Source organism: Protopterus annectens, chromosome 17.part0 (genome assembly GCF_019279795.1).
Source record: "Protopterus annectens isolate FY-2018-M chromosome 17.part0, PAN1.0, whole genome shotgun sequence".
NCBI classification, from domain to species: domain Eukaryota; kingdom Metazoa; phylum Chordata; order Ceratodontiformes; family Protopteridae; genus Protopterus; species Protopterus annectens.
Window position 1 is genome coordinate 333,226,614 of NC_056751.1, and position 17,237 is coordinate 333,243,850.

The window sequence follows — 17,237 nt, forward strand, 5'->3', positions numbered from 1 at the left end:
AGCCAGAAAACTACCTCACTGAAGTTCTCTTAAGTAAAGATTCATATTGGGTAATTTTCAGATTCTGCGACAAACTTTTTTCAGACATGGTGTGGGTGTTATGCAATTTTTCCTAGAGGGCAATACACAACAGAAGATAGTCTTTCCAGGAATATGAAGCTAAAAAGTGGGTGTACAGCTGGTTCCAAGACCCATTTACCCATTCTTCCAGGAACCTCACACTAAAGAAGAAACTTTTTCGAGACAGTAGAAGTGTCAGGAGAATGAGGACAATGCTGATTTAGGTCTTCCTGGGTTGGGTCCCTGTATAATTGCTGTCTTGCATGCACTCTAGAGACTCTACCATACCTCCATGTACTACAAGTCCATCAATGTCAGAGTCTCGGAGCCTTACTAGTGAAGAGGGAGGGTTGTATCCCCTCAGTATTTGCTTGTGAGAAGGTTCTTGGCAGTTGGATTGAAGTGTTTGCATTTGTTCTACATTCTGAGGTGCAAAGCACCAAGGACCAAACTGGTGCCAGACAGCTTGCCTAGGTTAGGCATTTTATGTTCCCTCTTCTACCAAGCATCTGGCTCATGATTCCATGTTTGTTTTTTCCCCATAAATCCAAACCTTGAACAGTATAAATGTCCTGTTTGTATGAGGCATTTGAAATGTTCACATTTCTTTGATTTTAAAGTAGAGGAACTGACTTATGTTAGCCATATCACTTGTGCTTCCTGCATATGTATTGGGCACTGATGACGCTATCCTGTACTTTTCCAGATTTATTTTTTGATCACAGTTCATAAAATGGAGGTGTTTCAGTGGGAGGCTAAGGAAATACTTGGGAGGTCCAGCTGAGATGTAGAGCTTTCATGGTCATTGAGCCTAAAGAACTTGCTGTTCCTAGAGTCCTGGATGATGTATTCCACCAATGCATCATCCACCCCCACTCCCTTTCCCAAGATACCTTGTTGCTTTTATAGGGTCAGGAATTCCCACACATTCCTTTATTAGAATTGTCTAGCTGATCCAGCAAGGAATGTCCTCAAGCTCTGTCTAGGCACTTCTTTTTTTCCAGTAACAAGGAGATTAAGATACTTGACAGATTAAGAAAAAAGCTTTGCATTTTTGCTACTGTATTTTCAAAGCCTTGAGCCCCCAGACCCATGTGCTTACCTTTCAGCTATCTCTGCTCAAAAAGGATCAGTGCCAATGCAGAGAGAGCTACAGAATGAGATGCTTGAAATTCATGACCTGTCAGCTGTGGTTGCTATACATTCCAAGAAATGTGAATATGCTGGAGATGCATCATGTAGGGAAGCAGCCACAGGGCAAGTTGTTTGGAGATGTGCCTTCTTCAGGACTCTGCCACTTTCAGATGATGGAAAGACCTCCATAATTCACCCTTTGGCAAGGACCTCTTCTTTGGACTCCCTGTCAGTTTTCAGGAGACTGGAGGAAAAAGGCAAGACCATGCAGCCAGTGTATTTATTTTAGTTTAGTTTTAACTTTTTCTGGCCCAAGCTTGTAAATTCAGCAGATACTATCCAACTGTGTCTTGGACCTTGGACCCTAAGCAAGACGAAAAGTCTGGCAAAGGAAGGGAAAATTCAACAGAGTAGCAAGCAACACCAAAGTCTTGCTTGGGGGCCCTCATGACTATGACCTAGGACAATTTGGTTGGGAGGGTGGCCTAATGGTTAAGGTGTTTGCCTTACAAACACAAGGTGCAGGGTTTGAGTCTCACAAGGGATAATTGGCTAGGCTTAAAATGGTTCGCAAGAGCAGTTAGCTTAGTACAAACCTATGAAACTATGACTTCCATAGTGAGATCAGCCATGACTGAGTAGGATCCTTCTTCCTCCTTCCCTTTTAAGCCCACCCCCAGCTCAACCCCATTTCCATCAGAGTTGGAGAGTCCATAGCCACCTTTCAGAAATTGGGAAGTCATCACACGAGACCAGCTGTTTTTGAACATCTTGCACCAAGGTTTAATGCTAATTTATCAAAATCCAAACTGGAAAAGCATCCTTCCTTTTTCCAAAGGACCAGTTAGACCAGCGATTGATCCCCACAAAGGAAGAATGATTCTACTCCAGGTTCCTTCTGACCTCAAGAAAAAAGGGCAAATGGATACCTATTCTAGACCAATCATGCTTAAGCAATTTCTCATTGTTCCAAATTTCAGAACATTAACTCTTCAAAGCCTATTGGCCATTACTGCTGTCCCAGGTTTTTGTGGTTATCCTAGGCCCAAACAATGCTTGCTTTCACATCCCTATAGTCAAGCTATAGAAAAGATTTATCCTATCTGCAGCATGGATGAAACTTTTCCACTTCACATCCTTACCCTTGGGCTTATCTGCTCCACTCAGCATTTTCACCAAGTGCCTGATTGTAGTAATTGCTTTCTGCAAGATAAAGGGCATCCATATTTATCCTTGTAGATGATTACCTTATAGTAGCACAGTCCAGGAAGAGAGCAGGGCTTTGGAATTTATCATGAACTGCGTCAAGGCTTGTCACCATCAACAAGAACAAATCAAATCAAACCTAACCCCCTCAAGGAGCCTAATTTTTCTCTAGTATGCTTAGACAGGGTCTTTCACAGAGTCTGGTCTTTCACAGAGTCTTTCACCAAGGGGACAGCATCACTCACCTCACCTGACTATATTTCCATAGATTTGGTAGAAAGAAGCAGTGCTAGTAAGAGTTACTTAATGATCTGAAGTAGGAGAATTCATTTGTCAGCAACCTGTGGGTATGGATCCGATATCGGATCCGAACCGGCATGGTTTATCCAGCTGTGGATCCGAGCTCCTAGCTCCTCCCCTCACCCATAATGCCCTGCTCTCCCTACATGACCTCAGATCTAGTTTGCCATGCATGGTAAAGGCTGGGTCGTCAGAGCTCCAAAAGCCAAGTATTAGTATTCTTCTTAAAAGGGTTTTAAAACTTTTAAGTTGTGTGAAAGTTATAGGTTTCCCTTGTATTTATATCTTTTTTGGGTTAATTTAATATAGTTTTTACCCTCCCCTCGCTGGTTCGTAGTTGGTGTGTGTGTGTGTGTTTTTGGGGGGGGGGGCCTTTGTGTGAGTGTTTTAGTTTATTTTATTATTACTATTTAAAAAAAAAAAAAAAAAAAAATAGTGATGTGAGGCCCCAAAGGCTTTTTTTCAAAGTGCTCCGAGTGTGGCCATAAGCTTTCCCCTGCTGATGGCCACACTCGGTGCGTTCGATGCCTTGGGGTTGAACACCTCACTTCAGGGTGTTCAATCTGTGCAGGGTTCAACCCCAGGGCATTGAAGGAGCGGAGGTCGAAGCTGGTCTTGGCTGGACTCTTGCCCCCGCCCCCTTGGTGGTCACTGCTTCGGCAGTCCCTGTCTTGCCTGCTCCCCCTCCTCCACCCGGGACTCAAACTCCCGCCAAAGGGTCGGAGGAGAGGGAAGCCAGGAAAAAAGACCAGAGAGAGAAGCACCACAAACAGTGGGCCGAGACCTCCGTTTCGGCCCCGCCGGCTTCTCCTCCGGCCTCTCTGGCTGCTGGCTCTCCCCCTCCTCGGCTCCGGTCCCTGTGCTTTTCACCAGAGCCTGAGGATGAGGAGACCTGACCTCCTTCAAGGCTATCGAGGCGGCACTCAAGGCCTACCTCGGTAGCCTCGTCGAGGTCTACTTACAGCCTCTCCGATGCTGATCTGGACCGGATGATGCGAAGGTTCATCCAGGCCCAGATGCAGATGGGAGTGCTCCTGCCTCCCCCCCTCTGGGGGAGAGCTCGACCCCCTTTTTTAAGCCCATTGCTCCTTCTCCGACCCGCTACCCGGGTTCGGAGCACCCGATGCTGGGCAGCCTCGGAGCCGCGGGTGGGTCGGCGCCGACAGTACTGGGTACTTCGGATCTGACCCTGCCCTCGAGTCTGTCGGATCCGACCTCTCGGAGCCTTGGCCCGAGCTTCGGATCCGAGGGACTCTGTGTGCCTTTGGCGCCGTCCTTGTCGGAGCACACTGGTCCCTCGGATCCGAGGGGCTCGGCGCTGGCTCCGATCCGCTCATCGGATCCGAGGGGGAGCCGACTTTCGGATCCTATTGTCGAGGCTGGCTCCCCCTCTGCTTTTGATGTAGTGGAGAGGGCCCTGTTGAGGGCATCCGGACCCCTGGCCCTTGCTTCGGCTCCGTCCTGCACTCCATCTGATCTGGGCCAGGCTTCCATCACCTGGCCACTGGGACAGCCCGCTTCACTGCCCCAAGCAGTTCCTGTGGTTCTGGACATTGCTGGTGAGGGCTCCTCTGACAGCCCCCCCGAGGAAGCACCTCGCAAGCATTCGTGTAAGAGGAGGCACATAGACTCCCCCGAGTCTTTGACCGAAGACACTGACTTGGAGGAAGGGGAAGGCTCCCCAAGATCACCCCCTGAGGATGTCTCCTTCGGAGACATCATGGAAATGTTACGGATTAGAGGTGGGTGGTCTGCCCCAAAGTCTTCCTCGGACGAGTCAGTGTTCTTGGAGGCATTTGAAGCGGGCCCATCTACCTCTTGGGTGTCCCCTCCTGCCGACCCCCTGGTGGACCTTATTACCACCAGGGCGTGGAGGGACCCGGACACCGTGGAGCCAATCCCTAAGAGGCCCGACAGGATCCTTAGCCCCCCTGCTGACCGTGCCCACTGGAGCAAGGGACCCCCGGTAGATGCCATGTTGTCGGCAGCAGCCACTAAGAGGGAACTCGCCCAGGAGAGTCCCTCGGTCCATCCCCCGAGCGAGGAGTTTCAGATGATGGACCGTTTGGGGAAGCGAATCTTTAGTTCAGCGACCTTCTCAGTGAGGGCGCTCAACTATTTGGCACACATCATTAGGATGCAGCGCGATCTTATCAAGGAATACTCTGCATCCCCCCCAGAGTCCATATCTGAGGACAAACTTATGCACTCCACCCGTATGGCCACTCTTCGTTCTGTGACTAACACTTCTATGCGGTTACTTTCCCACGCTACCGAGGGAGCCGCTAGAGCTGCGGGAGCGGCCTAGTCACAAGACGGCAGGCCTGGCTCCGCCACTGCGATTTTACAGAGCCTTTCAAGGCATCATTCGCGAACGCCCCCTTTGATGGTTCTGCCCTTTTTGGCAAGACAGATGTTCTTCGTCTTCCATTGCTGCAGTCCTGACTATTGGGTATAGTCCGCGTCCAGTCGGCCCGAATACCAGAGTAGGCTGACGCCGTCAGGGCGCATTAGACTGACGCCAGTACGCCAGGGTACTCGCATGACCGACGCCATATCCTCAGTCTTTTTGCCGCATGGTCCGATGCAGAAGCAGTTTTATGAAAGTTGGCGTTCTGAAATATTTCAAACCGGAGTTTCAGACCCGAAACAGAGTTGGCTAAGTACCTCTAGAACATTTTGGTTTTTCTTGCCTCAGTATTTTACCGGATGTCAGAAAAAGTGAATAACTGTATTTCTTGTGGGAAACAGATACCTCATAGGGATTATCATACCTTGTGTATACCTTGTTTAGGCCTGAGCGACGTTGTTGTCTTGTGCTAGGTTTAACAAACGCACTATTAAGAGGAGGTTAGACTGTGCCAGGTTAGTGTTTGGGAAGCGTTGTAATTATAAAATGCCGCCGGATGCTCGGTCCCCCGCGGCGCCTTCCAAGAAGCGCAAGGATAAAACAGTGAAGCCTAGGGTTGATGAACCGCAGTCCCGGACGCCGGTTCTTTAGAAGGCTCAGTGGAGCCGAGGTTTTGCCAGGAGTTTCCATGGAGTCCCAGGCAGAAACTATACTATTACAGGATGTGCCTTCTCAGGAGGTAGGCCAGGCTGAGGGGCTTCTCAGGTGACTGTTCTTCCCTCTCTTCCCAAGGTAGTTAGAGCCTCCTTCGGTTGCCAAAACTTCTTTGAGAGGTAGGCCTAGTTCAGCTTCAGTGGGGGCTTCTCCTAGCATTTCGGGTTCTGTACCTAAGAAACATATGCTTAAAATGGCAGAAGATTTGATTACTATGATTAGAGGTTCTATGCCCCTGATAAGAGGCCTAGGGTGGAACCGAGTTTGATAGTTTTGAACAGTGTTCAGAGGCTTCAGAATCTTCTGTGGAAGATATGCAGGAGTATCCTACTTATTCTGATTCTGATGTGGATGATTCCACCCTACAGCTTCGCCTGAGGATTTCTCATTTTCAGAGACTCTGCATTCCATGAGGGAGCACTTTAAATGGGAAGGCCAGGATTACTCTGATTCCAGGAAAAGGCTTAGGGAATTCTTGTTTTACCCCAGCATAGGCCTTAGCTATTCCTCCTGTGTTGAATGTGGTGGAAGATGTTTTGCAGAGGCTTCCTGAACCCTGATTCTTTGCCTCCTGCTCCTGTTAAGCCTGATAGGTATTATAGGGTGCCCGAAGCTCATAAATATTTGTTTAAGAGTCCTAGGGCGGACCCAGAAACTATTTCTCAAGGGCCCAAAGGTGTAAAGGCTTCTGTGGTTAAAAATCCTGTTCCCACTGATAAAGAGGCAAGGGCTTTGGATAGGTGGGGAAAGAAAGTGTATACTTCTTCCACTCTAGCCATGAGAGCATTGAATTGTCAGTTTCACATGCTAAAATATCAGAATTATCTCCTTTCACAATTGAAATCTAAGGTGGATGCTTTGGCGGAAGGTATTGAGTGTAAAGAGTTGCTGGATTTGGTTCATGTGTCTGAACAAGTGGGTAAGCATTCTTTGCAATGTGGTTTTGATGCTGTACAGGCCTCCACGAGGGTGGCTGCTACCAGTTCTGTTCTTCGCAGGCATGCCTGGTTGAAGGATCAGAATTTAGCTGAGCATGTTAAGACAAGGATTTTGGATGCTCCTTTACAGTCAGATGTGTTGTTTGGATCGCCTGTGGAAGCAGTTTTAAAGAAAATGGAGGACAAAGCTAAGTCTATGCAAACTGTTAAAGATTTTTTGCAGGTGCAGCCACCAAAGTTTAGTAGAAATTGGCCTGCTAAGGGGTGGACATATCCTGCTTATGATTCCCAGTCTAGGGGTAGGTCTAGACGTGGTAGGGGCAGGGCTCAAGGTTCTTTTAGGCCTAGAACAGGGAGTTCACCTGCTCAGACTTCTGGTGAGGGGGGTCAGTCCTTTCGTAAACAAACCCAATGACCTGTCTTTTCAGCTGCCAGCAGGTTCTCCAGCGGCAGCTCCTTTGGGAGGAAGACTGTCTCTTTTCAAAGAAAATTGGGATTTAGTTACTCAAGACAAATGGGTGTTGGATATCATTCACCACGGTTACAGATTTTATTTCCATACAATGCCCCCTTTCAAAGGCATGCCAGACGTTCCTCCTCCACAAAGAAAAGAGGCTCACAAGCAAGTTTCTCAGTTACTTCACATAGGGGCCATTCAGCCAGTCCCTGTATCAGAAAGGGGCCTAGGATTTTATTCTCGCCTGTTCCTTGTACCAAAGAAGGGGAACACGTGGAGACCAATTTTGGATTTATCTCTCCTCAACACTTTTTGGACATTCCCAAGTTCAAGATGTTGACGTTACAACAGCTTTTACCTCTGCTGGGCAAAGATCACTGGATGGTAACTTTAGATCTCAAGGAAGCTTACCTTCATGTGCCTATAAGGCTAAGTTGCAGGAAGTATCTGCGTTTCGAGCTGGAAATTCTCATTATCAGTTCTCTGCATTGCCCTTTGGCTTATCTACTGCCAGAGTATTCACAAAGGTTCTGGCTCCAGTGATAGCTTACTTCAGGCTTCAAGGAATTCAAATCTATCCTTACTTGGACGACTGCCTGATTCTGGCTCAAGAAAAGGAAGACCTTCTACAGCATCTGGAATATGTTATAGCAGTGCTAAGATGCCTAGGGTATTCTGTGAACGAAATAAAGTCCAGTCTAGTACCCTCTCAAGACATGTGCTTTCTGGGTGTGAGACTGAATACAGCAGCCCAGATGGCCTTTTAACCCCGGACAAACAAAAGAGTCTGTCACTTTACTTCCATCAACTATCTCATCAGTCCGTGCTGACTGCAAGGACAGTCCTTCAAGCATTAGGGTTCATGGCATCTTGTATTCTGGTGCTTCCCAATGCCAAACTGCATATGAGGAAGCTACAATGGTATCTCAAAATGTATGGACACAGCACTGCCAGGATTTGGACACTGTCATTCAAATAATACCTTGCCTTCAAAAGAATTCTTGTGGTGGGCTCAGGAATGTCACCTAAACAAGGGACTCTCTGTGACCCGGCCAGAGGCAAGTCAGATCTTAACGACAGATGCCTCGGACATTGCTTGGGAGCTCATCTAAATGGAAAGTGGATACAAGACAAGTGGCCTGCCAGACTACAGCATCTACATATCAACATGAAAGAGATGTTAGCAGTCCAGTTTGCATTAATGGCTTTCAAGGAGTTACTTCTTCCAGGGCAGGTGTTGATTCTAACAGACAACACAACTGTCATGTGGTACATCAACAAGCAAGGGGAACACATTCTTATCCTCTATGCAGGCAAGCAATGATTTTATGGGAGACTGCGCTAAGCCTGCAACTAACTCTTCAGGCAAGGTTTCTGCCAGGAGCACAGAACTCCTTAGCAGATGTGTTAAGCAGACAAATCATGGATCCCCACGAGTGGAAACTGGATCTTCATGTATTTCAGAAACTGACAGTGTCATGGGGAACTCCAGACATAGATCTGTTCGCTTCTCCACTAAACCACCAGCTGCCAAAGTATTGCACAAAGGGGTTTCATCACACAGCTTGGAAAGTGGATGCTCTGTCTTTCAGTTGGAAAACCTTCATGTGTATGCCTTTCCACCTCTGCCTCTTCTTCCAAAGGTACTATTAAAGGTCAGACAAGACAGGCCAAGGATGATTTTGATAGCTCCAGATTGGCCTCGGCAACACTGGTACCCACTACTACGGAGTCTGGTAAAGAAGCCTCCATGGCCTTTACCTCTGATTCCTCATCTGTTATCTCAGAAGGACGGTCATCTGCTCAATGTCAAGCTTCACTCTCTTCATCTAACAGCCTGGCATATTCTGTGTTGAAACACAGCAGGTCTCAACTTCCTCAACAAGTTTTAAATGTGATTATGGAAGCTAGAAGACCTAGTACAAGGAGAGTGTACAAAATGGAAGAGATTTTATTTTGGAGTACAGCAAAGAATTTGGAGATTTCTGAGCCTAATTTGAGTGTGGCTCTTCAATATCTTACTGAGTTATTGGACAAAGGTTTGTCCTTCTCTTCCATTAAGATTCATGCTGCAGCAATTTCAGCTCACTATGATTGTGATCCACCTTTGTTTTCGCATCCTTTGTTCAAGCAGTTTCTTAGAGGGCAAAGAATATAAGACCCCCACGTAGAGCTCCTACTCCTGCTTGGGATCTCAATTTTGTGTTGGAAAACTTACTCTACAACCTTTTGAGCCTGCAGCTACTGCTGAATTGAAATACTTGTCATGGAAGACTGCTTTTCTGTTGGCTATTACTTCTGCAAGAAGGGTATCTGAGTTGCAGGCCCTTATGGCAGTAGAGCCCTTTTGATTTTCCATAAGGATAGGGTATCATTACGTACTAATCCTTCTTTTATGCCTAAGGTGGTTTCTAGTGTGGCTTTAAACCAAACTATTCATTTGCCTACGTTTTTTGCAGACCCTCAAAATAAAGGGGAAAAGATTTTGCACACTTTAGATGTACACAGGCAATTGCTATTATTTAAGCAGGACTAAGGATTATAGGCAGTAACAGCAGTTGTTTGTTTCTTTTGCTTTGAGTTCACAGGGCAAGCCTGTGTCAAAGCAAACTATTTCTAGGTGGATTGGCTTTTGCATTGCATTTTGTTATTCCCATCATGGCAAGGAGATTCCAGCTGGGATTAGGCCTCATTCCACTAGGGCTACTGCCACTTCAACAGCATTTCTAAGGGGTGGCAACTAAGGATATTTTGGAAGCAGCTACTTGGAGTTCAGTGCATACTTTCTCTAAGCATTATCACCTTCCTATCTACTTTAAGTCTAGGGCTGGTTTTGCCACAGCTGTTTTGCAAGGCATGTTGTCAGCTCCTACTTCTTTATGATTTGCCAGCCTCCCTTACCTCTGCTTTGGGATTCTACCCAATAGTCAGGACTGCAGCAATGGAAGACGAAGAACATAGTACAGTTTTGTACCTACCATAAATGTAGATGTTCGAGGATTCCATTGCTGCAGTCCAATTTACCCTCCCTCCTTCCCCTCTGTATTTAGGGGTGGTTGTGTAGGTGAGTTTACATGCTTATGTTTTTGGTGCAGGTTTTTTGGGGCTTGTCTTTTTAGGGTCTTCTGACATCTGGGGCAAGAAAAGACTGAGGATATGACGTCGGTCATGCGCATTAGTACCCTGACGTACTGACGTCAGTCTAATGCGCCCCGACCGACGTCAGCCTTATACTCTGGTATTCGGGCCGACTGGACGCGGACTATACCCAATAGTCAGGACTGCAGCAATGGAATCCTCGAACATCTACATTTATGGTAGGTACAAAACTGTACTTTTGCGATACCTTGGTTCAGAGCGAGAAGGACGGGAAGACGCTTTCTGCCGTCGGAGTCCGCTTCTCTGTGCCCCAGAGGTCTTACTCTAGGAACCAAAAGGGCCAGAAGATGTGGTTCCGGAAGTCACAGTATTCCCAACCCGCTCCGGACAACCAGTCCTTCCGCGGCAGAGGAGGACAGGGAGGACGCCACCCTAGGGGCAGAGGGGCTCCCAGGAACTTTGGGTCCAGGGAACCTTTCTCTGAACGGCCCACGCAGCAACCCTGAGGGGTTGCCTGACTGCTCCACTCTGGAGGCAGTCGGGGGCGTTCGAGCACCTAGCGGCATGGGAGTCCATTACATCGGACCGCTGGGTACTCCGGATTATATCCAGAGGTTACAAGATCCCCTTTCTTCATGTCCCAAAGTTAAAAATCCTCCCCGATGTTCCACCCGATCAGAGGGAGGCCGCTTCAGCAGAAATTGGCCATCTGCTGAGAGAGCCATCCAGCCCGTCCCCCCAGACCAGATTGGATCAAGGTTCTACTCCAGGTTCTTTTTAGTGCCAAAAAAGACGGGGGACCTAAGACCCATTCTAGACCTGTCCCTGTTGCACCTGTCAGTTCCCAAAGAAAAGTTCCGGATGGTCACTTTGCAGTCCATCCTCCCCCTTCTAGGGGAGAATCACTGGATGTGCTCTATAGACCTCAAGGACGCGTACTACCACATTCTGATGGACAAACGATCCAGGAGGCTTCTTCGCTTCCGGCTGGGAGCCAGTCACTACCAGTTCAGGGTCTGTCCCTTTGGTCTCACCACAGCCCCCAGGGTGTTCACCAAAGTGTTAGCAGTGGTTGCGGCCCACCTGAGGCTTCAGGGGGTGCAGGTCTTTCCGTACCTAGACGACTGGCTTCTCACCGCCCCAACAAGGCATCTACTCTCTTTGGCAAGAGACTCCTTCCTTCGTCTAGCTGCCAAGCTAGGTATCACGGTAAACATAGAAAAGTCCAACCTGGTCCCTACTCAAACAATAGAATTTATAGGAGCCAGGTTAGACACGAGAAATTTAAGAGCCTTTCTCACAACCGACAGGGTTTGGAATCTGCGACTCTAGGTGCAGGCCATCCTTCACTCCAGCTAAACACCTGTGGAATTGATCCTGAGGGCGCTAGGATCTATGGCGGCAGCGATTACTCTTCTTCCGCACGCCCGCTTGAACATGCGGGTGCTTCAATGGACACTTCAAGTGCAGTGGTCATTTCTCTCCCTCCCCCTGTATCATCCCATTGCAATCAGCAAGGCTTGCAAGCGGTCTCTCTTGTGGTGGCTCCATTCTCCGGACCTCCACAGGCGCCTTTGTGCATCTCCCCCTCTTGCCATGGTGACCACGGACGCTTCCCGCCTCGGGTGGGGGGGGCATTTTACGGGCCGGATGGTTCAAGGCACGTGGAGCGATTCAGAGACCTCACCGCATATCAATGTTCTGGAAATGAGGGCGTTGCTCTTGGCGTTGCGAGCACTTCAGGCCCTCCTTCCCCTGGGAACAGTTGCGATTCAATCAGACAACATGTCGGTGGTCTGGTACATCAACAAACAGGGGGGAACCAGGTCTTACCCTTTATGTCGAGAAGCCATGAGAGTGTGGGAATGGGCGATCTCCACCAACCGCTTTATCGCAACGCATATTCCGGGTCGGACCAACATCCTAGCGGACAAGCTCAGTCGCACCATTCTCTCCCCGTACGAGTGGTCTCTCAATTCTCAAGTAGCGAAACGTATCTTCGCACAGTAGGGGACTCCCTGTTGCGATCTCTTTGCTTCTTCTTTAAACGCCAAGTGCGACAGTTTTTTCGCTCTAATCCCCCCTGCAGGGGATTCTCCGAGACGCTCTGGTGCATGCTTGGCCTCCCGATCTTCTTTACGATACCCCCTCTACCTCTGATGCTACAAGTACTTCAGAAAGCCTCTCGGTTGGGGTGCAGAATGATCCTCATTGCCCCGTTCTGGCCTCGACAGATCTGGTTCCCTTACCTAAGGTCTCATTCAGTGAATCCACCTTGGATTCTAGATCCCATTCCGGATCTGATATCACACCCGTCGAACCTGCCAACTCCAAACCTGGACAACCTGAAGTTGACTGCTTGGCTGCTCCAGTTCCACTCCTAATCAGGACTCCCGGTATCTCGTCTCCAGTTAAGGCCATTCTGGTAGCGGCCCACAAGCCCTCTACCAGAAAAATTTACTGCAGTAAATGGAAGCGTTTCTCCATTTGGGCACCTTTCACGGTTCCCCTTCCTTTGGTTCTAGATTTCCTTACTACTCTCTTTAATGATGGCGCCAGTAGTTCCACAGTCAAAGTTCAGCTGGCTGCCATTACCATGTTGGACACGATTCAGGGTCTCTTATGTCGGCTAAGTTATGCAAAACCTTCCTAAAAGGCACCTTTTTGCTCAGACCCCCTGTCAAAGAAACGGTTCCCCCGTGGGATCTTTCCTTGGTACTTCAGGCCTTGACCGCTCCCCCCTTCGAACTTGCGGCCACAGTCGATCTTAAATACTTGTCCTTTAAGACTGCCTTTTTGGTAGCCATTACTTCGGCTAAGAGAGTTTCAGAGCTTCAGGCCCTGTCCATGAAACCGCCTTATTTGATTTTTCATCCGGACCGGGTGTACCTAAGGATCAATCCTTCCTTTCTTCCTAAAGTAGCTTCAGAAGCTAACATTAATCAGTCCATCAACCTCCCTGTTTTCTTCCCTAAGTATCAAAACAAAGGCGAATACAAGCTGCATTCCTTGGATGTTCACAGGCAGCTTCGTTTTTACCTTCATAGGACAGCTGGTCATAGGCAATCAGACCAGTTGTTCATTTCTTTTGCCAAATTCAATCTGGGTAAACCAATTTCCAAAGTTTCTTTGTCACGCTGGATTTCTCAGTGTATTCTGTTGGCGTACCAAGCCTCTGGGAGGCCCGCACCGGAGGGCGTCCATGCTCATTCGACCCGGTCTGTCTCTACTTCAGCGGCCTTTAAGTCTAGGGTTCTTCTGGATGACATTTGTTCAGCGGCCACTTGGGCTTCATCTCATACCTTTATTACTCATTACAAGCTGGACGTCACTTCTAGAGGTAGAGCATCCTTTGGCTCCGCGGTGCTCCGGAATATCCTTCCATGATGGCCACCCAAGATTCAGGTAGCTGTGGACTCTGTCCCACAGGTTGCTGACAAATGAATTCTCCTTCAGATTTAGAAGTTATGTACTTACCATAACGTTCCATCTGAGTAGGTGGATTCATTTGTCTGCAACCATCCCGCCCTTCTATCCCCCTGGCCTTGTCAGATGTCCTTCAAGAATGCAACTGCAGTCATAACATGTGGGTTGTCCTGCCTCAGGCAGCCCTCGGTCGGCCGGATTCCAAAGTCTGGGTCCGACGTCGGCTGATGTCGCATTTCTCTCCGACGTCAGAGCGGCTGGAGTACATAAGCATCAGCCGACGCCATTTTCTCCAGTCTTTCTTGCCGCACGGTGCCCGAAGCAGAAGCAGTTCGCAAGTGCCGGTCGGTCAGCTCCTGTATTCTACGATACCGAAGTCATCAAAAAAGCTAAGTACCCCGTTGGGGACCTTTTCTTGCCTCAGCCGATGTCAGAAATTACTGAAAAAGTTAACAATTCTCTTTTTTGTTGTAAACAAATACCTCATAAGGATTTCCACTCTTACTGCCTCCCTTGTTTGGGCCCAGACCACGACGTCTCGGCCTGTGTAGCCTGTGCTCGCTTCGACAAGTGCACTCAGGCGCCGGGCGGAGTTCGCTGAAGATTTTTTCGGCGATAAATTTGCTTACACCATGCCGTTGGATCTTCCGACATCGCAAACTCCCAAAAAGCGAAAAGACCGGGACCGACATCCTAGGCCCGCGTCTACCACCGACTCCACGCCAAAACCTAGCGCGAGTGCTCCGGTTCCCTCTGAGACGGTCTCTCCACTGCTCCGAACCGAAGACACCGCATTACCAACGACTCCAATTCCAGACATTACTCCGACGCCAGTTATAGACTTTCCTCCGGATACTGAAACCGAGGAAATGCCCGAGACCATTGCTGTAGACAAGGTCACTCCTGCACGTGGAGCTGCCAAGCCTCCTATGGCCATGTCTATTAAGGCCTACACTAGGGCTAAGGCAGCCAGCAAAACAAAGCATATTACTTCCAAATCCTTACCTCAGCCGACTCCGGAGACACAAATTATGTCCATGGCTGCTGATTTAATTTCCATGATTAGAGGTTCACAGGCCCATCCTGAGAGAGCATCCCAGCCTCCTCCTGATAAAGGCCCGGGTTGAACCCTCTGACCCTACTCCTTCAGATGAAGACTCTGAGGGCTCTGTCCACTCTGATAGCCAGGAAGAGCTCTTCCAGACCTATGAAGACTCGGATGCAGAAGATTCCATACCTTCGGCCTCCCCTCCTGAGGATATTTCTTTTGGGGAAGTTCTGCACACCATGAGGGAACATTTCAAGTGGCAGGGTCAGGAATATTCTGATTCTAGGAAACGCCTTAGGACTTTCCTTGAGAAGCCTCAGCACAGGCCCTTAGCTATTCCTCCTGTACTTGATGTTCTGGATGATTTGTATTCTGACTCTAGTGCTACCCCTGATTCTCTTCCTCCTGCTCCAGCCAAGCCAGACAGATATTACATGGTCCCAGAAACTCATTCCCATTTATTCAGGGCCCATACTGCTGATTTGGAAACTATTTCACAGGGGCCTAAAGGAGTTTCAGCCTCCACCTCAAAAAATCCTTTGCCCTCCAACAGGGAAGCAAGGTCATTAGAGAGATGGGGTAAAAAGGTTTACACATCTACTACCTTATCTATGAGAGCTTTAAATTGCCTTTTTCATATGTTCCAATATCAGGATTATCTCTTAGAAGATTTACAAAAAACTTTAGCTTCTCCTGATCCTTTAGACAGGAAGACTTTGCAGGAAGCTGTACATAACACTCAGCAAGTAAGCAACTACTTCCTGCAGTGTGGATATGATGCACTGGAAGCTTCATGTAGGGCAGCTATGACAGGGGCAGTGATGCGTAGACATGCTTGGTTAAAAGATCAACCTCTACCAGATCATGTAAAAGCAAAACTTCTGGATGCACCTTTGGAAAAGAACAAGCTTTTTGGTGCAAATGCTAAGGATGTGTTAAAGACCATCGAAGAAAAAGCAAAATCAGTTCAGACTGTGAAAGATTTCCTCCAGGTTCAACCCCCCAGATTCAGTAGGAATTGGCCTTCAAAAACTGGTCCTTTCCTAATCCAGAAAAGTTTCAAAGGGGTAAGAACAGGCGTGGCCGAGGAAGAGGCCAATACAGAGGCCCTTACAGGGGATGACAATGGCAGCCAGGAAACCAAAGAAGTGACGCAGGGGTTTCATCTGCCCAACAACCACAAACTCAATGACTTTCCTCTACTACCGCCTACCAGGGAACAACTAGAAGCTCCCTTGGGCGGGAAATTATCTCTGTTTGCAGAAAACTGGCACAGACTGACAAAGGACAAATGGATTTTGGACATTATAGACCGATGGTACAGGTTTCATTTTCATACCTTACCAAGAAAACAAGGCATGCTAAACCTACCACAACATCAAAGGGCAGAGGCTATCAAGTAAGTCACTCTGCTGACTCGAATGAAAGCAATAGAAAGAGTTCCAGAACAAGAACAGGGGTTTTACTCAAGACTGTTCCTTGTTCCAGGAAAGGAATCTCAATGGAGACCAATACTGGACTTGTCCTCATTAAACACCTTTCTCATAGTACCAAAGTTCAAAATGCTGACTCTACAGCAACTCCTTCCCATGCTGGGCAAGGAGTCGTGGCTGATTACTCTGGACCTCAAGGAGGCATACCTGCATGTCCCTATCAGACACAGCTGCAGAAGATACCTCAGATTTCTTGCAGGGCCAGAGCATTATCAATTCTCAGCATTGCCATTTGGCTTATCTACTGCGCCCAGAGTATTTACAAAATGCCTGGCTTCAGTAATTGCTCATTGCAAGCTCCAGGGTATACAAATTTACCCGTACCTGGACGACTGCCTCATACAAGCGGACGACAAATTGATGTTGACAAAAACCTGGATTATGTCATACGATTACTTCAAGCTCTGGGATACACAGTCAACTTCCAAAAGTCAAGACTGCAGCCATCCCAGCAAATAATCTTCTTAGGAGCCAAACTAGACACAGCCTCTCAGATGGCTTACCTGACAGAAGACAAGCAAGAGAAGTTAACTCATTACTTCAGAGGTTTAGCAAAACTCACCCAGATGACTGCAAGGAGATTCCTACAGGCCCTGGGTTACATGGCATCCTGCATTCTACTGGTTCCATTAGCAAAACTACACATGAGAAAGCTTCAATGGTACCTAAAAAGCATTTGGTCTCAACACAGCAACAACTTGGAGACAATCATACCACTCATTCCATGCCTACAAAAGGAATTCCTATGGTGGGCCTCGGTGAGCCAGGAAAACACAGGTATGTCATTCAAAAAACCACAGATAACACAGACCATGACTACAGACGCTTCAGACCTTGGATGGGGGGGGCGCACGTGGAAGGCAGGTGTATACAAGGGCAATGGTCTACAAAGGAAACACATCTGCATATAAACCAAAAGGAAATGCTGGCAGTGATGCGTGCCATCGAGGCTTTTCAACACCAACTCCAGCAAGGCCATTTAATGATACGGACAGACAACACCACTGTGATG

General features: G+C 48.0%; 1 protein-coding gene across 1 annotated transcript in view; it reads left to right on the forward strand.

Moving 5' to 3' along the window:
- Positions 1 to 17,237, forward strand: part of CPSF7 (cleavage and polyadenylation specific factor 7) — a gene marked incomplete in the record, with an annotated part of 1,291,852 nt that overhangs the window by 1,224,776 nt on the left and 49,839 nt on the right.